Below are 24505 nucleotides of genomic sequence, written 5' to 3' on the forward strand. Positions count from 1 at the left end.
ATTGCATTTTATTTTGGCACATACTGCTTCAACAGCCTGATTGTTCACATTCAAATGTTTCCCTGCATAATTTTTGCCCAATAAACAAACGTGCAATTTGGTACACTTTAGTCATGACAGTGTGAAATCAATCGAACCAAATGCAGAGACAATGTCACAAAAGCCCAAATGCTGCAGATTTTAGCAAACAAGCCCAACTTACAGTAATTAGGAAATGTAAGTGGAATCAACTGATTTTTTAATAAAAGGTGGGAACAGTTGTGTGAGAAAAATGTCTTTCTGTCTGTTTTGGAAGTTTGACCACCCTAAAGTAGTCACTGAGTGGCGGTCATGATGTGGACAATATAGCGTCTGGTGGGGATTTGGTCCACAACATTTAAACATTCTGAAAACAAACAAACATTTTAACGTATTTTAATATATGAAATATAATTTAATGCAAGAGAATGTGATTTTTGATCAACTTATCCATAAAATAATATTCTCTCACATTAAGTGATGATGAAGAGCGGCAACATATAAGCTTTATTTAAGGACTGAAGCTCTGATTTGTTTAGCATTTATAATTTATTGTCTTTACCAACTGGTCAGCCTGCTCTAATGAGGGCAGAGTACAGTCCAGTTTCAGGGAATATAGAATATAGAACAGTTAAAAAGAGTTAAGGGTAACTAGCAGTATCACTACATGCTCCCTCACTTTTATCATTTTCCCACCCAAAATAATGCTCAAAAGCTCAAAAGCTCATGCTTTATGTCCAGTATTAAAGTATTATGAAACATAAAACTCCATTTTAACATCTACTAATCAAAATCTCAACAAACAACTATAACTATGAGGGGTTTGCTAAGCGTTACTTCCTCCTGAGCTACCAACACAATCTCAGACACCCAGCTACAGTTTTCAGCTCTGAATATAAGAGCTTCTAATCGCATTGGTAGAAGAAGTATGAGTTCACGCAGTCCTGCATTAGCAGTGATACTGTCAGCATTTTGGAGATCAGTGTGGGGAGGGCCGTTATGTGGATTTAAGGATTAAAAGTGGACATGACATGTTTTAAGCATGAAGCACAGCATAGCCCATAGCATTAAATAAATACAGCGACTACATATGGTTATCCATCGTGGCACAGTTATAAAGCATGGATGCTAGAAATCACCAGCATATTAAATTTATGTTGGTCACTACCACATCTGTGTGCAAAGTAAGAGATGCAAGTTTTTGCTCTTTTTTTATTAGGAACTGAGCTGGTATGTCCCAGTGCAGTTTATTTCCTACTGTAGTCAAATGTCTCAGTTACATTGTGTGAAGTACCTAAAATGACAAATGAAAATCAAAGAGAAATTAACTTTTAGGCCAGAAATGTACTTCACGCAAGTATGTGAAAGGAGACACGTCGAGCTACACTGACACAGCTTCATGCATTGCTGCGTTCTAAAATGGCTCACTACGCAATTACTTGACACAAAGCCAGCAAAACCTGCAACCTGAGTATTACAGCAAGAGCCACTATAGTGATAGCCAAGCCTGACCAAGCTGCTTCCTACTGTTAGTATGCTTTCTTCCAGTTAACCCCTTAAAATCCCACGCTTATTACATACTACGGCTTATTATTCAGTAACTACAGGGACTTCAGTGTAAATTGGCCGAGATATTCTTAGGTTGGAGACATTGTCATAGAACACATTCAATTGGTTGGAGTTTTGGGTTTGTTTATATTATATCACCTCATCACCTCTTCATTCTGTTTGAACACTCTTCTACTGCTCACATGTTTAGTTCTCATGGTGAGTTTGTATAGAAGGGCCATGCGTTTGTGGTGTGTTGGCCGTTGCTGAGGTTTCTCATTTTGGTTTGCATACTTGCCTTGAGTATACTTCTGGCTTTAATATGCTAAAGAGAGCGAATGAGTCCACTGAAAGTTTGTCTGTGAGAGCAAGGCTTGTGCGCTGTTGCTGAGTGCAGCACTGTCAAATTCTTCACCTGGTTGTACTTGATAGACGCAGGTTTCAAAGCTAACAGCTACACAGTGAAGATGGGTAAGAATAGCCTGATTTTAGCACTGCTTACTGTTGAGTTTGTGAGACAGAATTCTGCAGCATAAACTGTGTTGCTATGCGAACACTGCTCTTCCTCTTTTTTAAGACTTGTCTTGTTATTAATCATGTTTAGTTTACTGACCATGTCTTCTTGTTTACCTTTCCATTTTCCTTCAGTTCTCATGTTCAGTGTGTGTTTAGTGATTGTTTTTCTCTACTCTCAGACACACAAATGCACTGTGTTCAGTTCACGCATTGCGAGAGTGAGTTGAACTCCCTTGTTGGTTTACTGTTGCTATGGATACCAATCCCACCCCCATTGATTTAAAACACACACAGACTGGCAGCGAATGACTTTATAGGGGACCTCTAATGATTTTCCGTTTTATCCCTTTGCTTTAGTGTGTTATGTGGCTTGTTATACATGTAAATGGTGTGCAAAGTTACAAAGTTCAAAGTGCACACCAGAGGGAGTAACTCTCTCCCACTAAAAACACTTTTCTCACCTGCCTGAAACACCTTGTTGTAATTCCAGCCCTTTTTCCTTCAAAGCACTTTTCTTATTGTCCACCTACCAGCAAGATTGGCACGCCCTCACTCAATGCACAACTACTGAAGGAGTTTTGCAGCCATGTCGAGAAGATGCTGTCTGACCTTCAGGATTGGACAATTGCTCAAACTGAGACAGTAGAACCAACACCATTGAAAAAGACTTGCTTGCTGGCGATTGATGAGTCAGGACAGTGTGGATGAACTAACAAGTCAGAGAACACTGCAGTCATCAGGAGGTGGGGCTTAAAGACACGGAAGCTTTAACAGTGTTTCAGACAGTGGGTGAATAGAGATGTACAGTATGAAAAAAATACTGAAGCTTGTAAATCTATTCTAGTAGATGGCACAAATAAAATTATGAATATTGAGCCTAATAGATTCCCTTTAATCAGTGAATGTTAAGCAGCAGTAGGAAACCAAAACTGAACTGCATGAGAGTTAACCGTTATTTATTTTAAAAACAAATAGTTCTCCTTTATGTAGTGCAATACTAAGGAGGGAATATAGGGACTGATTTCAGTCACATTGCATGTTTGTAATAATCTCTTTGACCACTGACAGTGAATTTAAAATTGCCTCTGCAGCTTAGTTTCCATGCACTTGGACTTCCGTGGACTTTACAGACTGTTGAGCAAACAGTACATTTTGAAGCTTGCATACTAAGTCAGACCTTTTAAAAAATGGCGAGAAAAAATCTGTTTTTATTTCTAGGGGCCCTGTAATGCAAGTAATGGTTATGGATATCTGTGGCCTGATCTTTGACTACCAGAAGTAAATAGTATTTAGTAAAGGCAGTCTGCCGTGATCAAATATAAAGGCCAGTAACGTAAAAAAGTTATAAATGATATAAAGTGTATAAAAAATAGTTTTTTGAAGTGTCTGCTTTTAATTCTAACTTGAAGGGATGTTCATGTGCACCTTTTAGGTTGAAAACTAATAAATTTTTAGAGCAGTTCTGATAGTGTGAAGGCAGCATAAAGCCTCGATGCAATGGATCACAATGAGCACTTTTGAGACACACTGGTGCAATGCAAAGCCACAGCCTACAGACCACAGAGGTGACACGTAAACAATGCAACTGCTGTATCCCGCGAGGCGGAACTGAAATAGCCACTGCTGGACTTTTAATGCCGGCGTGCCTGACCAAGAGCTCAATAATCCGCTAAGAGAAAAGAATGGAACTATGTTCCTATGCAGATGACATGCATATTTCAAGGGCTTAGTCGTACGCTGGGGCAGAGTTGGAATCTGGTACATTTGTGAGAGTGGCTTCAAAGCACTTAATCTGTGACATGAGGGGGGTTGTATGTGCAGGCCAAAGCATGGACACACGCGCACACACACACACACACACACACACACACACACACACACACACCGACGTACAGAGGGTGTGTCAGGCTGTAACTGATTAAGGCGCAGAGGCAGAGGCAGTGTCAGGACCATAAAGCAGAGGCAGTAATGTGAATTACCTGTCATCCATTTGCTGGTGATCGATTCTTTTACGTGTTCATCCGCCAAAAACAGGGCACTTAATCTCTCGCTCTTTCTCTCTCTCTCAGCAGTAACGGATGAATTATATTTACACCCCGCTAGTTTCATCCCTATTTTGCCTCTCCTCCCTTGCCTTTTTCTCATTTTCCTCTTCCTTCTGTTTTTTACTTTTCACACACTCCCCTTAGTGTAGCTTGTGGCGTTCCACCGCTAATTTTTGCTGAAACAGTGTTTTATATCACTCAGGAGAAATAATGAAAGGTATGAAGGATGAAAGGAGGAAGAAAGGGAGGGAGGAAGGAAAGAAACAAGGAAGTGAAGAGAACTGCCATCAAAAAAGCCAGAATTCAGCATCTCTCTTATGGGTTTTTTTGAAAAATATCACACTGGTTCCATGTGTAAAAAGCACTGAATTTAAACATGAGCTGGAGTGAAGCAGTAGACTGTGAAATTGTGGCAGGCTTCTAGGCTGAAATAAACTGTCGCCTCTCTGGGGCGTTTTAGTCACTTTGTCAATCCGCTGACTCTTTGAGGTAGGATATTTTTGAACCAGCTGTTTTAAAGAGAGAAATATGTTGCCCTCATGTGATCACTAGTGTCCTCTTTCTTGGTGTCTCCACCTTTGCCAGAATATGCAGAGTAAATATGCAAGCAGATTAAAAAAAAGTGTCACGACTTGAACCTGCATTTATTCCTCTGTGCATTGCAGCCTAAAGGCAGCAGAGCTCCCATGATGTGGAAAAGCGAATACCAGCACTCAGCTCAGCCATGTTAGCTCAGCGCAGCTTAAATAAAAGGATCTAATTTACAGTTACTTAAGAAGTAACTACAGTGCTTAAAATTTAGTGTAAAACTTTGCTGTAAGGTAATGTTCATAAGGCTGCATGAGAACTACATAAGCTCGTCATGACAACTGCCCTAACCCTACATAAATGTTTACAAATGTTTTTTTTCCAGTATTCTGTCATAAAGGCTACTTTAGCTCATTTTTATCAAAATGGCAAATGTAACCTTTACAGCAAATGACACTTATTGGAATAAGTTTGGAATAGGCATTTACAAACAATTATGTAGGGTTATGTCAGTTTTCATGACAAACTAATGTAGGTGTCATGTTACTTTATTAACTGTAAAATGTCACAGCACTTTATTACATTTCTAAATACATTTGATTGTTGTATTTTGTTTTTTGTATTGTATTGTGTTTTTACTGTGCCCCTTCATTTCTAATATATAGCATGTATGTGCTCTAATATGCACCCACATCTCTATGAGAGTTTGCTTCATTATAGACAGTAACAAATCTTATCTTGCTACATTCTGGGAACAGATGCTTGAATATTCCTGCATACTGTTATATAGTTAAGTGAACAATCATGCTGTTTTTCTCAACAGTGTAGCCCTGTTTATCACACCATGAACTGAACTCATGCTAGTCATTAAGATGACAAAGGTAGCTGTACCCCAGTGTCTACTTCAAAATACTATGGGTTGATCTAGTTAACTGAAGCTCAAAGCACCATCATGGTTGGATTGTCAAAACATTCAAATGTATCCGTGGGGTAAGAATTACATGTAATCATGGAATGCAGGGAAGTCACTACATCACTACAATGTTCAGAAACAGGCTACTCAAGACTGCACAAAGTATTGGTCACTTCCCTAAAATGCTTTGAAGTAACAGCTACCAAGAAGCTTGCTGTATCTTCCAGAATGCATCATTTTTGTAGCTGTATTTAAGAAATGTATGGTGTTAATGCAGTTTTTATGCTATAAATGTACCTTAGTTCTTTACAGTGTAGTCCATAAGCCAAGACATGCTTGGTTGTCAGATTATGACACTATAACATACTATTTTGTATAATAACTGACCAAAGTCCTTATAGGAAAGTGCCCACACAGCAACACCTCCAGGCAGTTATTTCCAGTCATACAAGACCAGGCGTCTATTTCTTTGAATGAGGAAAGACGTGTAAATCTGAAACAGAAAGCTACATTAACATTTCAAAAACATATTTGAAGTCTGTCAAATCTGAGAAAAACAGCATAAATAGTTTGCAGCATGTAGGGAGGGAAGGATATAGGGCTTTTCCCACTTGTGACTTTACTTGCAAGCCGATTGGCTCATTTTCATTTCCTGTAAACTGACGCCATGTTGAACGTTACAAGCTTTCCCATTTATTTTACAGTCAGTGAAGTGTCTCCTCCTCCTTTGTAATGTCTCTGACATCACGTAGCTATAAACAGTAGTAGTGGCCATCTTGAAGCCTAAATTTTATTGTTATTATTTTATCTGCCGCCTATTTTTTTCTCTGTATATAAAAGTCAGATTAAGTGTGATTGCATAGCTGTAGGCACAGTTTTCATTTCCATTGAGTAACAGCTAAATTAGCCTCATAGCAGCATTAAAAAAACTAAATACAGCAAACATTTTTTTGGTTGAGTGGCCACATTTGGGGTATGAGGGCTATTGTGTGAATTTGATGTTTTGCTGAACTTGCTTGTATTTTCCAGTTGCTTAAAAGCTCCTGAGCAGGCAAAGTGCTTGTGTTGTCATTGCAGGCTGAATAAACCATCACCCAAATGGCAGCATCGGAAAAAAGAAAGAAATAACAAAAGATCAAAAGACAAAGGAGAGGCCAGGAGCCGACCGCAGAGGCACTTGTGCGCTGGGTGCAGTTCTGTCAACTATTAACACAGCTGCTCCCGTACAAAACACTTCGGCACTTCTATTTGTCTAAGATCAAGCTGCATTAATGAATCTGTTTGAAAGTGTTTGCATAAATGAAAAGCTTGATTAGACAAAGTATTCTGAAAGAGCGCAGCATGTCGCACGCTCCTGTCATGGCTGGGATAAAGCGTGTATTTTGTGCTAGGTTTTGAAGCACAGCTGCTTTTCATTCAAGGGTGCTGCACTCCTCAGCCGGCCTGAAGAGCAGGACAAGAGGCAGAGAGCAACCAGCTTTGTTAAGTCAGGCCCTATTGATGGAGGGAAGACTACAGGACACACACAGGCCAGAGCAGATTAGAAGATGCACACAAACACAAACGAACACACACTCAAATATTTTCAGCAGTGTAGATTATCTTAAGCAATCTCAGTCATTCAGTCCTTCTGACTCTCTGACAAACTGTGATTGATGATGCACTTACTTTGAACACGCATGCACACAGTAGCACAATGTCTTCTGTTTTTGCATATACATCCTCCCTTACATATTTTATCACACCTCACTGGGAGTGCTGATCCAGGCACATGACATCAATTTATTTGCTTGAAAAAAGCAGCAAAGATGGAGGAGAGACTGTCATTGATGTGTAAATTTACTATTAATAATTCAACGCCATTTCTTTCACCAGCAGGGCAAATTGACGCACGTTCTGAAATCCTTTCCTCATCCCCCCTCCCTTCCCCTCCTTTCTGTCATTCCCCACCTCTCTCCCTCCATCTCTCTCCCTTTCTCTCTCTCTCTCCATCCCTGTTTTCAGTGGCAACTAAAATGACTTGATGACACACTCTCCCCTCTTTAGTGCAGGCCTACTGTGTGAAGGCCAGAGAAGATGGAAATATGTAGGTCTCACAAAGAATGAAATCATGGCAGCAGGTTTTCAGCACCTGGCCCTGAAAGTCTGTGTTCCCATTACAGAGTTAAAGTGGCACAAGTCAGATTGCCTAAATGTAACGTGAGTATGACTTTTTCAGAGCAGTGTGAACTTTTCAAATCAGATTTGAGCCACTTTGGCTTTGATGACACAGCAGGGATTGTTTTTTTTTCACATTGTACTATCAGACTGTAATTGCATATGCTTGCTCTGCATAGGTTGACATAGTAATGGGCCAGGCATGTGAACTCTTTCTAGGACAGGACAAGCAAAACTAAACACTTCACACAATTAGGCTGATCAGAATGCAAAACCATTATATCTTAGCAAGTGAAAAGATGCTCAATGTAGTCCGCATATCTAAAATTTCTCACTGTGATTATGATTTGATGGTGTAGGATTATTTCACCTATTTCTTCACAATCTACACAGTGATTTGTATGTTTTAAGTCATTTTTTTCTAGTGAAAGTGTCTTATTCCATTGGTAGATTATTTTACTTGTACCAAGAAATAATGCAGATAATTTTGCTTATTTCAAGAAACATTGCTTGAAACAAGAATAATTGTACCCAATAGACCAATAAGTCACTTTAAAAAGATAAAATTACTTAAAACCTGCAAAAGAATCTCTAGAAATACGTTAAATAATCTTAATATTTTTATAACAATCTCACAATAAGAAATATTACATATTGCTGCTGTCAGAACAAAACCTCATATTTCCAAAATGATAACTTTAAAGGAGGAGGAACAAACCTGCTTTTAATGTAAGTCAATGGAACCAGACAATTTTTTCCCCCAAGTAATTTTGGGCCATTTATTTTGGCCGATTCATCAAGAAATTTACACAAAAAATGGAGATAGGAGGCTTTGTTCTGACAGGAGCAATATATTGACTAATGGAGATGTTTTCATTTGCCAAGATATAATGTTTGAATCACTTTGGAAATGCATACAATGCAGATTGCATATGACTTTAGAAAATATTTCTTCCTCAAAATTTTTTTGAGCTCGCAATCTGAACAAAGCATTCCATATGTGGTCCTAGATTGGATACATATAAAACATATGGTGGATATATCCTCATAATTAGAATGGTCTGAATGGTCAGATTGGTATTTGTGTTTTTTTTTTTTCTTTTTCATACAACACATGTAAGTATGCGCAAATCATAGCTGTCATCATCCAGAATCTGCAGTATATCTAAATGTGATAGTAAAATGTGCTTATGCTATGTTTTCAGCACAGAGGGGTGTTCACACTAATGACACACTTAAATATGGGTCACGTACAGTACAAATGTGGACCATCAAGGCAGAAAGAGAGTTAAAATTGCACTTGAGCAGTAATACTTGTAATGTGAAAGTAGCCAAATAGATTCCTTTGCCACAGGCAGAACAATAGACTCACCTCCCTCCTCATACTCCTCATTCCTCCTTTTGCTTACTGTTTCTATTGCTTCTTAGGCTAACTAAAGTAGGCCATTAATTCACAGTAGTGCTGTATTTCCTCTCACCCAGACTGCCATCTGAGCTTAAAGCACCGCTCCCCTCTATCTCAGTATGGATATTGTATTAAACCATTAAATATAGAAATCTGTTATTCTTCAGCATCAGGGATTTTCAGAGAGAAATGACAAAGAGATTTTTTCTCAAGGAAGAACAGCCTAAAACAGCAAAATCAAAATATGATTTTTGTGTAGCTGCATGGAGCCTAAAGTAGTCATTCGATATAGTACCTACTATTAACTAGCTGTTAGCTACAGTTTAAGGCAGTTACACCATAGTCAACTCCTGCTATAGTACAGTAACTATGACAATGCTACAGTTAACTACAGCTGTATTACAGTTAACTACAGTCATACTGCGGTTAACTACAGCTATATTACAGTTAACTACAGTCATACTGCAGTTAACTACAATCATACTGCAGTTAACTACAGCAGTTTACAGTTAACTACAGTCATAAGACAGTTAACTACAGCTATATTACAGTTAACTTGTCATACTACAGTTAACTACAGTCATACTGCGGTTAACTACAGCTATATTACAGTTAAGTACAGTCATACTGCAGTTAACTACAGCTATATTACAGTTAAGTACAGTCATACTGCAGTTAACTACAGCTATATTACAGTTGACTACAGTCATACTGCGGTTAACTACAGCTATATTACAGTTAGCTACAGTCATACTGCAGTTAACTACAGCTATATTACAGTTAACTACAGTCATACTGTAGTTAACTATAGCAGTTTACAGTTAACTACAGTCATAAGACAGTTAACTACAGCTATATTACAGTTAACTTGTCATACTACAGTTAACTACAGTCATACTGCGGTTAACTACAGCTGTATTACAGTTAACTACAGTCATACTACAGTTAGCTACAGATATTTTTACAGATTACAGATCAAACGCAACAGCAGTTTTGCCATTTTACTGCTTCCTGACAGCAGTAGTATTCTGAAGTGTGAAAAGATAAAATATAATTTGTAATAGCGCTGAAGGTGTGAGGTCAGCCACAGAGCCTGGACCCATCTCAACCTTTCTTGGGCCTGAGCCACTGCCCTTCTAAATGTCTGTACACAGGCCTGCTCAGCCTTTTCATATTTCATGTTTTCACACTTGCCTGACATTATCAGCCTACATTCCTGCCTGACTGCCCAGCACTCGGACTCTCTTCAGCACATTTTACGCACGAACACCGTCATAGATTGGCCTGGCTGTCATAACAGCTTTCTGCACTTGTCACATGCTTAATGAACACTAAATGACAGTCTGTGACACAAAGTACGTCTTTTAGATGAAACAAAGACCACTTATCTATTCAAAGTCAACAGTTAGTATCGTCTACACATACATACAGTTACATAACTATATAAATGTATTTCCATACATTATGCATACATACATTAGTACATTTGGTAAGACACATTTGAGTGTGCACTGCTGGCTATTTCCATTATGTCAAAAAATGAAAAATATATGGCAAAAATGTAAAGGAAGAAAGCAGAATAATAACTTTTCCTCAAAATCATACTAACAAATCCACCGTTTTGGAGAATTTTTCAATGTGTATCAATGAGCTTTGAGTGGGATGTAATCAAGCAAAATGTAAGAAAGAGGGATTTCAAGGTGGATATGGCATGGGGGAACTAGAAGGGTTAATTCCTCCTGTTTATATATGCCCCCTACCACCACCATTACAGTAAAATATAGATAGGCTGTAGGAATAAAATACAGAGGCCATAAATTGAACCAAGTAAGAACACGGATTTGAGGATTGAAGATTTGAGACAAGATATGAACCCATGGTATCGTGACACGACTGTAACGGTGCCACATACACTCAGTATCACACAAACACTCACACACCACCCACAGCACTCAAAGCTTTTAGCTGGCTATCCCGCTGTGATCCCCAGCTAAATTTACCTAGTAATGAGGTAGCTTTGGAGTGCTCCCTACAAGCATATTTTCAGTGACACACTTTAAAAAGTGCTGATCTTTAATTACATTATATCAAACCTGTGTTAAACTTATAGTCACTGTTTTATATACAGCAAACATGTGCATTCTTTGTAATATATGTGAGCAAGGCATGCACTTAAATGGCATATTTGTGTTTTTGTGCATAAAAGTGTGTTTGTGTATGATTGTGTGTGTGTGTGTGTGTGTGTGTGTGTGTAATGGTGTAAAAGGATCAGCTGGTGGAAAGGTCGTATCAGTCCAGATTAGAGAGCTTAGGCCTTTTATCCCCATCCTCCTGTAATTAACGGAGAAAGAAAGGAAGAATAAAATAGAGAGAGAACAGGGACAACAGAGGAATATACATGGATTGCAATGGGAGGATATATGCACACACACATACATGCATGCACACACACACACACACACACACACACACACACACGCACACACACACACACACACACAGAGTATGTGTATATAGTTAATGACAGGGAGCGAGTGGGCCGTATATTTGAGCACATTGTGGGAGGCGTCAGTTCATAGGCCAGGACAAATAGCAGAACAGCGCTGGATTTAGCCGTGTGGTTTCCTGTGCACCAGGCTGGAACACACATGCACAAACTGGTTTTCATACAGTGCTAGGATGTGGGGTATGTGCATATATTAAATATTTATGAGAAATATCACTAGATATTTGAAATACTGCCCTATTTTAGGTCATTATTCAAACTCAAGCAAATTGACCATGTTAAGGCCTATGTTAAGTTAACTTTTTGGTCCACCTTATAGATGTAAAGTGATCTTTTGCAGCACAGTTTGTGCTGGTCATCCTCTAGTCCTTCATCAGTGGTCACAGGATGGTGTTGTCTGGATAGTTTTGGTTGATGGACTATTATCAGTTACAAACTCCAGCAGCTCTGTTGTGTCTGATCCTGTGTATGTTGCATCAGTGTTACTGCAGTGCTGATGATCACCACCCAAATAATACCTGCTGAGCGCTGGTTGTGTGGTGGTCCTTTCTATTGAAGAACAGGGAATAGGTGGAATAACAAAGTATGCAGAGAAACAGATGGAATACAGGTCGTAATTGTAGAACTACAAAGTGCACCTATATAGTAAGTGGAACTGATATAATGGACAATGAGTGTAGAAACAAGAACAGGTTCCTTATAAAGTGCTAGTTAAATGTATGTGTCCAGTTGTATGGCCATGTTACAGAATTTGCTGATTTTTGAAATGTAACACTAATATCTGCAGCTAATTATTTTTAAAAATGACTATCACTCTATATTTGATTACCTTAAAAACAGAAAACATTAGTTAGCAACACCCTGATTGTCAGAGCTACAGTCTGCCAATAGGGTGTAGATGAAAGGTTAAGGTGATGTTGACAGTTTGGGTGGTCTGCCACGTCTTTCATGGTTGTTAGGAGTCCTAATTTCTCCATATCTTCTAATCATTTTTGAATGAACATTTCTGAACATTTTTGAGTTTTGGAACTATCTAACCTCCTCAGAAATCTCCTTCAGCTGTTTTAGATGCACATGGGACAGAAATTTCCAGGGCAGCTAAGGAGTGTTAGGGTAATTGTGAATGTTAGTGTCTCTCTGAAGGGGAACATAGTATCAGTGAGAGCTTTGGGAACAGCACAAAGCTGTGACCGTTTGGTTTTAAGATTGAAGGATGGAAGAGCTAGAGTGCCAGTAGAGTGTAGGAAAGTAAAGAGTGGACAAATTAAGTACTGATGAAATAGATTTGATGTTTTTAGTGAAATTTGATGAGTGTTGGAGGCTTTTGTGTAATTTTCTATTAGATACTGGTTTTCCCCTCACACAAAAAATAAAAGCTTGTATTTGATGCTTGCTTTGACATTTAAAATGAAAGAGCTTAATGTTAGTCTTAACAAAAATATATTTTGCCCTTTCGCTTTAAGAAAAAAAAACGTAGCTTTTGTTAAATCACACATTTCGCTGTTTCTGACTTTGTAGGTCATCCGTGTTTTTGTCTGTTTTTTTTCTGTATAGTTAGAGCTTTTTTTGCTAAAAATGTACAATAACAAACACAAAACTAGACTGGAGTTTGAATGTATGGGTTAGACTGGGTAACAAAATGGTATATTAGTGTGGAGAGCTAACGTGACTGCTTAGAAATGTCAGTGTGACACAGCGCTGTCAAATGAATCATAAACCACCCAGGTTCACACACACACACACAGAGAGAGAGAGAGAGTAAGACAGGGATTTGTCAGTGAAGTGGGTAAAAAGAGAGAGAGAGAGACAGACAGACAGACAGAAGAAAAATGAGAGAAGCTTATCGTGGTGCTGCTGCAACAGTCACTGCTGTGCCCCACCGTGAGAGAAAAAAAACTAACTCAGACGTACAATCAGATTAAAACATCTGTGCACAACACACATACACACAGCACAGCAGCAGCATTCTGGCTTTGCAGCTGTAGGAGAAGCGATTAGACAGAACGAGAAGGAGGAGAGAATTCAGCAGAAGAGCACAGAGCATGAGGTAGAGAGAGAGAAAGAGATAGAGAGAAGGAGGAGGAGGAAAGAGAAATCGGGAGAAGACCGCAGAGTATTAAGGAGAGAGGGAGGAGGAGGAAAGAGAAATCAGGAGAAGAGCGCAGAGAATTAAAGACAGACAGAGAGAAAGAGATAGAGAGAAGGAGGAGGAGGAAAGAGAAATCGGGAGAAGACCGCAGAGTATTAAGGAGAGAGGGAGGAGGAGGAAAGAGAAATCAGGAGAACAGCGCAGAGAATTAAAGACAGACAGAGAGAAAGAGATAGAGAGAAGGAGGAGGAGGAAAGAGAAATCGGGAGAAGAGCACAGAGTATTAAAGACAGAGAGAGAGAGCGAAGGAGAGAGAGAGAGGGAGGAGGAGGAAAGAGAAATCAGGAGAAGAGCACAGAGTATTAAAGACAGAGAGAGAGAGAAAGAGAGGGAGGAGGAGGAAAGAGAAATCGGGAAAAGAGCGCAGAGTATTAGACAGGGAGGAGGAGGAAAGAGAAATTGGGAGAACACATAGTATTAGAGAGAGAGGGAGGACGAAGAAAGAAATCGTGAGAAGAGCACAGAGCAGAGTGAAAGCGAGAGAGAGAGAGGGAGAAGGAGGAAAGAGATATTGGAAGAAGAACACAGTATTAGAGAGAGAGAGGGAGGAGGAAGAAAGAAATTGGGAGAAGAACACAGAGTATTAGAGAGAGAGGGAGGAGGAAGAAACAGATCGTGAGAAGAGCACAGGGCAGAGAGAGAGAGAGAGAGGGAGAAGGAGGAAAGAGAAATTGGGAGAAGAACACAGAGTATTAGAGAGAGAGAGGGAGGAGGAAGAAAGAAATCGTGAGAAGAGCACAGGGCAGAGAGAGAGAGAGAGAGGGAGAAGGAGGAAAGAGAGAGAGAGAGAGAGGGAGAAGGAGGAAAGAAATCGTGAGAAGAGCACAGGGCAGAGAGAGAGAGAGAGAGAGAGAGAGAGGGAGAAGGAGGAAAGAGAAATTGGGAGAAGAACACAGAGTATTAGAGAGAGAGAGGGAGGAGGAAGAAAGAAATCATGAGAAGAGCACAGGGCAGAGAGAAAGGGAGGAGGAAGAAACAGATCGTGAGAAGAGCACAGAGCAGAGAGAGAGAGAGAAAGGGAGGAGGAAGAAACAGATCGTGAGAAGAGCACAGAGCAGAGAGAGAGAGAGAGAGAGGGAGAAGGAGGAAAGAGAAATTGGGAGAAGAACACAGAGTATTAGAGAGAGAGAGGGAGGAGGAAGAAAGAAATCGTGAGAAGAGCACAGGGCAGAGAGAGAGAGAGAGAGGGAGAAGGAGGAAAGAGAAATTGGGAGAAGAACACAGAGTATTAGAGAGAGAGAGGGAGGAGGAAGAAAGAAATCGTGAGAAGAGCACAGGGCAGAGAGAGAGAGAAAGGGAGGAGGAAGAAAGTATTAGCCTACTCTCTCTGTTGATTTTTTTTTTATTATAACCCTACATTTTGTACAGTGTCCTTGAGTGTCGAGAAAGGCGCTTTTAAATTAAATGTATTATTATTATTATTATTATTATTATAAAGAAATTGTGAGAAGAGCACAGGGCAAAGAGAGAGAGAGAGAGAGAGAGAGGGAGGAGGAAGAAAGAAATTGTGAGAAGAGCACAGAGCAGAGAGAGAGATGGGATGGGATCTACTTACTGCTATAATAAGAAATTTCTTGTGTTGGGACTTGGACGGCCTCTGTTGCTGCGTTTTTTTCCTTTCTCTTGCTTTCTCCCACACTCTCTTTCTCCCTCACTCCCTCTTTCTCTTTCTCTCTCTCCCTCTATCTCTGTCTGTGTCAATTAGTTCAAGGTAAGAGGAGCTTGTGAGTTGTTATTTCTCCTCAGATTGAAACTTGAGCTGTCACTGTATCCTCACGCCCACCTTCCACCTATAGCTAGCAGAGTCTGGCGCCACTGACCTGAGGTCAGTCTGAGCTTTTGTCTCATAACAGTTCATAATAAAAATGGCTTTAGAGACACTGATCCCTGCCGCGCTATTAGGCTTTTGAAATGTAAATGGCTCAATAGAGGAGCTTTTTCTTAAGGCCATAAATATGGACCCCCCTCTTATGCTATTGATTTGAAATTTGAACTTTTGAACTGTTCATATAACGTCAGACGGGATATTTTTCCACCATATTGCCATCTTTTTAGTCACCCCAGGGACTTATTTTTATGACTGGCTTTATACAGAAATCATCTCCACTAAGGGAACTGCAAAAGCCATCCAGTGGAGCATTTCCTCTTAAACAACACGTTTGTTAGTCCACTTGTTTACTGTAAAGTTTGCTATTTAGTAGCTTAAGTAAATTATTTGCTATATACTATGTATCTAATATGTACAGTCATATGAAAAAGTTTGGACACATCTTTTTTTCTGCAAGTTGTAGTGCAGAATTATATGTATTTGCTGAGTTTAACAAAAAATAAAACTTATAAAATGTGTCATAACTTTTGCACAGGCCATAAGTATACTGCTATAAGTATACTGAAGTGTTTTTCCTTATTTTACTTTTCTTTTTTTCACATTTTACAATAATTGTGAAGACACTAAAACTGAGAAGTGACACACAAAATTACTACAACCAGAAATATTGGCCTTCTACCAAACAGAGCTGTTTAGACCCAGAGTACCTCGCAACACAACCAATTGGCTGAGATGCATTAAATAGAGGCAGACAGCCCGGAACATTTTCCAACTCTAGATTACATTAACAATTTCTAAATGAAACTTTACAGTTTTTATAGAAATACATTTATACACATGCATAAACTCTGTGTTTGTCTTAAGCTCTATTTGTAGTTTTTTTTTTCTAAAGTGAATTTCTTCAATAGGCTGAACCTGAAGCTTCATCACAGCAATGGAATAACAATGCTTGCTAAGAGATATGACTATGGTCCGTGTTGTTATTGTCATTGAGTGTGGTGCCTGTCATGCAATGCTGATGTGAACATCTAGGCTATGACCTTTCAGTCTGGGATGTCTGTGATAATCTGGAAAAGATTTTTTGTGAGTTAACTTCCACACAAATTGCATTACAGAACACAGCTTGAATAGTGAAAGAAATCATAAGCATTTAAGCTTTATAGTATGTCTTTAAGATTATTCAATTAGATGTGTCCAAACTTATGACTGAGTGGGACAAGTGGAAGTCTGGAATTGTCCAAAGGTCTGAGGCGTTTAACCCTATTTCACCTAATATATTGTTGGTAATCCATATGTTTACTCAATTTATACAGTAAATTGTGACATGTAAATATAACCCGTTATTACAGAAGAGAAGTCTAAAAGGCAGAAATATCCACTTATGTGCCTCAACATTACATGTTTAGAAGCATGGATACACAGGAGCACAAAGCCTTAAGAGCTTGAGAATTCATATATTCGCATGTATGTGCTTAGCTGGAGAATGTGTTCTCCATTTTCAACAATTCCAGTAACACAAAGAAATTTGGATTTCTGCTTCACCCCTCCCACCACATGCATTCTTTCCAGATCAATTTTAATGGCATAAATACTTAAAGGAGGGCGCCCAGAGGACATGTTTGGTTAAGCTGGCACCCTTGGCAGCTTGGAAACGGGCACATTTGTACGGTTTAAAGCTTTGAACGTGCCCCATTAACCTCCATTGTAAGCACCCCTGGGGAGACTTCTTGTTTTAGACACCTACTAAATAGGGCATTAGTCATCTAAATAGATGACCAACAGTGTGTCATTATGATGCAAAAAATAACATTTAGATTAGATGACGAATATCAGACTTTCTCCCCATTTAAAGCTCTTGTTGGAAGATGGGCTTATACACATTCAGCTTGTATTATAGTTATGTTAAGTGTTCTTATGGCTCAGGACTTGCAGAGTATTGGGAATTATGCCTCCTAATCCACTGATTGTGAAGCAGAAACACCCCCTCAGATACACATACACACATACTCAGACGTGATCAGGGGCTTTGAAGTGCATCTTTAAGCAGCACTATTTTCAGAGTGTCTAATTCAAGGGTCTTACACTGTTGTCTTCTTGAGCTGCATTGTTTGATGATACATATGCAGTGTGGACTTGCATGGAGATTAAAAACTTAATCCCACACAAACACAAAGCAGAGAGAGAGAGAGAGAGGGAGGGAGAGAGAGAGATTGACAGATGACCTTTGCGCTTCCGATACGGATGAGAGAGAAGGATCAGTGGACAACTGGTTGCTGTCCGTCACAGGAGATGGGCCTTGTCCCGCTGTGTATATATGTGTGTGTGTGTGTGTGTGTGAGAGAGAGAGCTTGCTGGAGCCTGTCTGGCCAGAGCATCAGTGATAATGAGATCAGAGAGAGGCAGGTGGGTTTGAAGGCTGCTGCTTTCAGTGCTGTTTCCAAAGCTGTATACGAGAAATACTGGGAAATACTTGGAATGTTCACAGTAAAATGAGTTCCGCTTTCACATGCAGAGCAGCAGACTACATCAAATGCACAAAATCCATTTTGTAATATAAACAGCAGTGGCATAATTGACACAGCCATGCTTCGCCCACAAATGCATTCTTTCAGAAAAATGTTAGCAAAAATCCCAATCACGCTAATGAGAAATCGTAGCAGTCTTTTCAAGTGACTGTGACTGCATGGATGTCCACTTCCTTCATTTTTGTTGTGTTACACAGGGTAGGGAGTATCACCCTTTTCCAACTCAAGACCATTATATTATATATATATATATAATTGCATGGTTTTAATCTGCAGCAACGAAATGTGTTCACAGACCGTGGTTTTTGGAAGTGTTCCGGGGTTCCATGCTGTGATTCCCAATACAGTATTGTTTCTGTTTTTAATGCGATGAAGCCTTAAGATCACAGCCTTAATATTATTTACCATAGGCTTTTTTACATTGAGAAATGTTATTCTTGCCCACAGAGTCTTTTACAGAGTGGTGAACCCCTGACTGTGTTTATTCTGAAAGGCTCAGAGGGTCATTTATATATAACTTTACATGATAATAAAATAATAAAAATGATATCCCTTTGTCTTTTTGAATGCATTGTTGACTTTACATTGTTTGGGTTCCTGCCCTTGCAATACACAATGCATTTAATGAACATAAAACGTAAACATATTAGACTAGCATAAGAAAGAAGGTGGAATTGTTTACATACTCCAACAAAATCTGGTAAACCACACATAATCTAGGAGATGTGGTAGTTTAAGATGTATTATATGACAGAAACTCAGGTTGAGTAAGATTTCGGTCAACAATCTATAAGGCTTGTCCAACCTCACAAACGGGGCAGTGAAATATATAAATGTATTTGTGAGCGCAGCTTGGATAAATTACACAGCTACACCCGTTACATTCAGCTTATGATATCCATGTGTATCAACATGCTCGACTTGGATTAAACGCCATTCTCCCTTATCCACCTTCTTCCTCTCCCTGCATTCCCAAACAGGTACTCTCTCTCTCTCTCTCTCTCTCTCTCACTCTCTCTCTCTCTCTCTCTCTCACACACACACACACACACACACACACTTGTTCTCTCTCACAGACTCAGAAGTCGCCGCTCTCCAGCCATTGACAACAGCTGAGCAGGCAGAGAATGTTGGGCAACGATGTTACACACAGAGTAACAGCTGCCTCCAGAGAGAACCCCCCCCCGTACTTCTCAGTGATAGAGAGAGAGAGAGAGAGAGAGAGCAGATAAAGAGACGATAAAAAAAGAGAAAGAAGTAAGAAAAAGAGGGAGAAATGGAGAGAATGAGAGCGAGAGAGCAGGTGAAGAGAGAGACTTTAAAAAGAGAAAGAAGTGAGAAAAGGGGAGAAATGGAGAGAATGAGAGCGAGAGAGTGGATGAAGAGAGTGTATAAAAAGAGAAAGAAGTGAGAAAAGGAGAAATGGAGAGAATGAGAGAGAATATAAAGAGAAAGAGACAGTAAGAGAGAGGGAGAGAAAGGATATAAAGAGAAAGAAAGTAAGAGAGATGGAGAGAGAGAGGCAGAGAGAGAGAGAGAGAGAGAGAGAGAGGGGGGAGAGAGAGTATAAAGAGCAAGAAAAAGAGAAAGTGGGAGAGAGAGACCTGGAGAAAGAGTAGAGACAGAGAGAAATAGAGAGGTTTATGAGCAGAGTGTATGAGAAGGGGAGGTTTGATGTATTTAGAGATAAATAATGCAGTGTATTATTGAGGAATAGAAGCGAGTTGCTGATGTTGCTGCTAGCTCTCACTGCTGGATTAGATCCTGCTCTGCTCCAGTGCGGATTTCCTGAATATTCTTCTCTAAATGTTTAACCATCTATTACCCCGGAGACGTTAGCGATTGGAAACGCGACTGTGAGGCGTCTTTGTGTTACACTGGAGTAAACATGTGCATGAGTGCCAGGACCAGCATGCACACAGTTACACACACACACATACACACACACACACACACACACACACACACACTCTTGGAATATTACTGCACTCACCTGGAGGCCTGTGTTCATTACAGAACGTAGTGTGTGCTAATCGTTAAATCATTAAAACACAACCACTCACACACACACACACACACACACACACACACACACACACACTGCCTGTATACCGGTTTTGTACTGTGGGATTTTTACTGAGGTGCTTCATAGGTTAGTATTTGGATTGTTCTTTAACAGTGTTCAGGGTAACAAAGTAAAATGTAACAAAGTAATGTAACACATAACAATTGAAATTCTTGTACTTTTTAAAAAAGAATTATGTTACTTGCATTCATCATATTTCTCTAAAGACTTTTTCAAGCTGGATTAGTATTATCTGCGGAGATGCTGTAACAGACATTATCTGTAACAGACAAATCTGCAACGTCTATAGTTTTACAAATCTGCTAAGTAATAATTCTGGATAGAACTATCTTCTATAATTTGCCAAACTCAGAGCTCCCTCAGCAATAGCCATACTGTTTGAATCAATATCACAGTAATGTAGTAACAAACCCAGGTAATGGAAAACAGGGCCTGCATTTTTTTCTTTTTTTGTGTCCAGAAGGCAAGGCTAACAGCTAAGTGGAGCTTAATTTGACCCAATTGTTCAACTCTCAAGTTAATGACATGACTCCTGAAATCCAAAACATTTTTGGTGATGGTTGAATTTCAAGGAGAAAGGAAAAGGAAATATCTCCATTTGAAGATGTTTCGATTATACCAAAAACAGTCAAGATTCATTTTTACATGATAATTTTTAAACCTCTTTTAATCCTTTAGTATTAAACAGGCTGTTTTTGTTACTGTGACTTTAAGACTGATACAGCATAAGTGAGTTCTCTTGTGATTGACTGTCCTGTGTTGTGCCTCATTCACAAAGCCTTGGCTGAAACACTACTTATAACTTCAGCATGAATGGGCTGGGCTAAACTGATATAGGCTGAATACATGGATATAAGTAAATGTTTGTTGTTATGACTTCAGAGATAAAATAAAATAAAAAAATTACAGCATAGTTTCCACGTATGGACAGCAGCTTTCACATTTTTGCTTTTTTGTATCTTAAAATTCAAAACAGGGAGGGAAACTTATTTTGAGGCAGCCCGTATACACACTCATGCACGCCCACACTCTACTGACATTTACAGTACATGTCATACAGCCACCCAGACGTCACCCTGAGCACAGAACATTGTTGAACTGTGCAGGAGTGGGTTATGTGGTGCCAATGTGGGGGTGCACACACATTCTGTCAGTGGGTCATGCCCCAACCAGTCTACATACTGGAGATACGCCCCATGTCACCTTAGTGTCCCACAGCAGCTGTAGTGTACTACACAATCAACATACACATGCATAGAGAAAAGCTGGCTCAGTTCCACACTCGACCCTGGTAAATGCTAGAGCAAGAAGCCTGTTTATTAGCTTGTGGAAACAAAACACTGTTAAATGATTTATTTGTTCCACTACTTCTGAGTAAATGGCTTCATTAAAATACACTGAGGAAGACATTGCGAAAACAGAGAGACAGAAAGAGAGAGAGAGGGGGGGGGGGGGGGGGTTACAGCTAATCTAAAGTCTAGACTTACACATACACTTTCACATGTAGACGTCAATGCATCCAGGCAGATGGACTAACATGCATAATGCACAGTGAATAAGAGCTCACACTGAATTCCCCAGCATTCCTGCTGTATCGGTGAAAAAGGGCCTACTCTCTCAGCAGGTACTAAACAGCAGAGCTGCTCAGTGGCTCCTAGTCAAACAGAGCTAGCTTTACCACCTTATCCATCATCCACTTATTCCCCAAACATCTCTTACTGCACTGCTGCTAGCAGCATAAACAAACGGCCATTAAAAGGCCTATGTGGGGTACAAACCCGCAAATGAACCTCCGACTCCACATGAAACCTCACACTCAGCGCTGACTGCAGTGCTAATCTAATGGCACTCTTGTGTTAACTCTATTCACCACACTGCCGTAATGGCAGACACAGATTTCTTCTGTCCTTATTAGGGATTTAAAAGAACAGTTCAGCAAAAATTTTTAGATTTCCCCTTAGATGATCGGTCAAGTTTTGTGTCTAACATTCTTTAATTTTGCACTGAAGCTATAGGCTAATGCTGATAGCAGAAGTTTACAGACAGCCTTTAGCACAAATTGCTGATTTTAGCTTTGCAATTTAGTTTTGTCTTGTTTTTATCTAATTGTGTAGTGTCAGAAACCACAAAAGCAAGAATATGTGGAGTCAATTCAAATTTAAAAGGCCCATATCCTACATTTTTTTTCATTTTAATTTCTTCTTCTTCTGAGGTCAACGTATAATGTTTGTTTGGGCTTATGTATCGAGAGCAAGCATATATCGATTCACTCCCTTGATAAGGTCGGCACCCCGTTGACTGTATGCCACTGCTGGTCCACCCCCAGATAACCCAGACTATTATCCTGCATACAAGGTCTAACAAGGTCTCCTCAGATTTTAAATGTACATACCGTTCTACTTTGAAAAATAAACTTAGCTAATATTACAAACATGAAAAAAACAATGACATGATATAAAATGATCTTGCTGAAAATATTGTTGTTGACACTGTGCTAAATTAAAATGAATTACTGAACAAATTTACAAAGGACAAGGAAAGGAAGAAATTAAGGAAAGTAAATAATTCAATTTTACATACTTTCCAGCCTCTCTATATCACTTAGAAATAAACAGGCTGTTTTTGTTACTGTGCTTTTAAAACTGATATATGTAAAGTGGCTCTGTTCTGATTGGCTGCCCTGTACTGAGCCTCATTCAAAAAGCAATCAGGACTGAAACATTCCTTATAATGTCAGTGTGACTAGATGAAGCTAAACTCCTGTAAGCTGAATAGGCAGAAAAAATGTAAACATGCTGGTTTTCATGACGTCACGAAACCAATGAATTCCAAACTGGCTGCATCCATACATGGACTGTACGGAGTGCTATGTTTTGAAACTTTGTTTACATACTACATTACTCTGGAGGACAATTTGTTCTTCCATGATATAGGCTCTTTAATTTTTAACCAGAATATTGCTTCAATGAAACTTTTAACCCAAATGCCATATTACAACCTGTTTGGTGGATAATTTCAATTTTAAGTCAGTAGGGCTGAAGTAGAAGTGGGCTATGTGCTCAGAATTCAGATGCATTTTGAGTCAAACCAGTATGTTGGCTCTGGACACTCTTGGGGCTTTGAGGGGGGCGCCGGAGGGACCGAGATGATGGCGGATGTGTTTACTCTGTCTCTGCAGCAGTAAATAAACATGTCTTCCACTGAATGGAGATAGAGGCGCTCTTATAGCAGTGTGTTTGCACTCCTGTTGGAGTGGCGCTGGAGGCCAGCCGCCACTACCGTCACCATGCTCTGCCGGCCTGCAGGGGAACATTGGGTTCTTTCAGCAGCGGAATGGTTCTGCCCACACAGGGTCAACCCAAGCCAGGCAAAATGAGGGGTCTTACAGTCTTAGAAAAGCACGAGAGCCAGAAGCCAAAAGTGGCCATCTAGCAGCCAGAGGCAGACTTGTTATACACTAGCCCATACAGAGCTAGTGCTGTGAGTAAGGGCAGGTCATTCTACTGCTTGAAAGTCTGAAATCACTTGTCATAGTAATAATTTTGCCATTTTATATTGATCATTCTACCAAATTGGTTAAAAAGCAATATTGAACATTTAACTGACTTGGACTAAAAGTGATTTTGCTTTAAATGACACTATATCTGAATTATGTTTATTTTATTAAAATGATTGAACACTTCATTTTATCAATAATAAAACAATCATAACACTGTATCATAACTGAGACTTTACCCAATGTTTCAGTAGTGTCAGTCTTACTCAATTTTTAGACTCAAAAATGCTAGCCAGTACATGACTATAGCAAACACAGCTTTGAGTAGATGTACACACATGAAATCATTTTTTTTTATTAAACAGAAAATTTTTACTTAATTGTAGAACATATATGTTTCTGCAGTGACAATTCTTAAGGTTACACACTTATTTTCAGACTTTGGGACATATTTATGTCAAAACGTTGGGATCTAAGTGCTCACCATGTGGTCATGCGTGACAGGGATGCAGCCTCACTTCCTGCTCTAACATGCAGGATGTGGCTAAAATAAATCTCTGCCTATGGGCTAAAACTCTTTGTGTTTTCGTAGTGACATGAAGTGTCAATGACAGCATTTTTTATTCAGAAGTTAAACTCATAATAATTCTAAACCTTTCAGTTTCACTTTAAAATAAATGAAAAAGATCTTTAGAAAAACATTGATTAAATATAAAATATAAATATTAGTTTAAAATGTAATGTAGTTGACGTGCAGTTCTTGCCTTGGGTTTAAATATATCAAA

The 24505-nt window shown here is 39.4% G+C and overlaps 1 protein-coding gene across 1 annotated transcript in view; it reads left to right on the forward strand.

Moving 5' to 3' along the window:
* Positions 1 to 24505, forward strand: part of LOC108430556 (exostosin-1c) — an 87861-nt gene that overhangs the window by 49392 nt on the left and 13964 nt on the right. The gene's annotated exons all lie outside the window — the stretch shown is intronic.

Source organism: Pygocentrus nattereri, chromosome 27 (assembly GCF_015220715.1).
Source record: "Pygocentrus nattereri isolate fPygNat1 chromosome 27, fPygNat1.pri, whole genome shotgun sequence".
Taxonomy (NCBI): domain Eukaryota; kingdom Metazoa; phylum Chordata; class Actinopteri; order Characiformes; family Serrasalmidae; genus Pygocentrus; species Pygocentrus nattereri.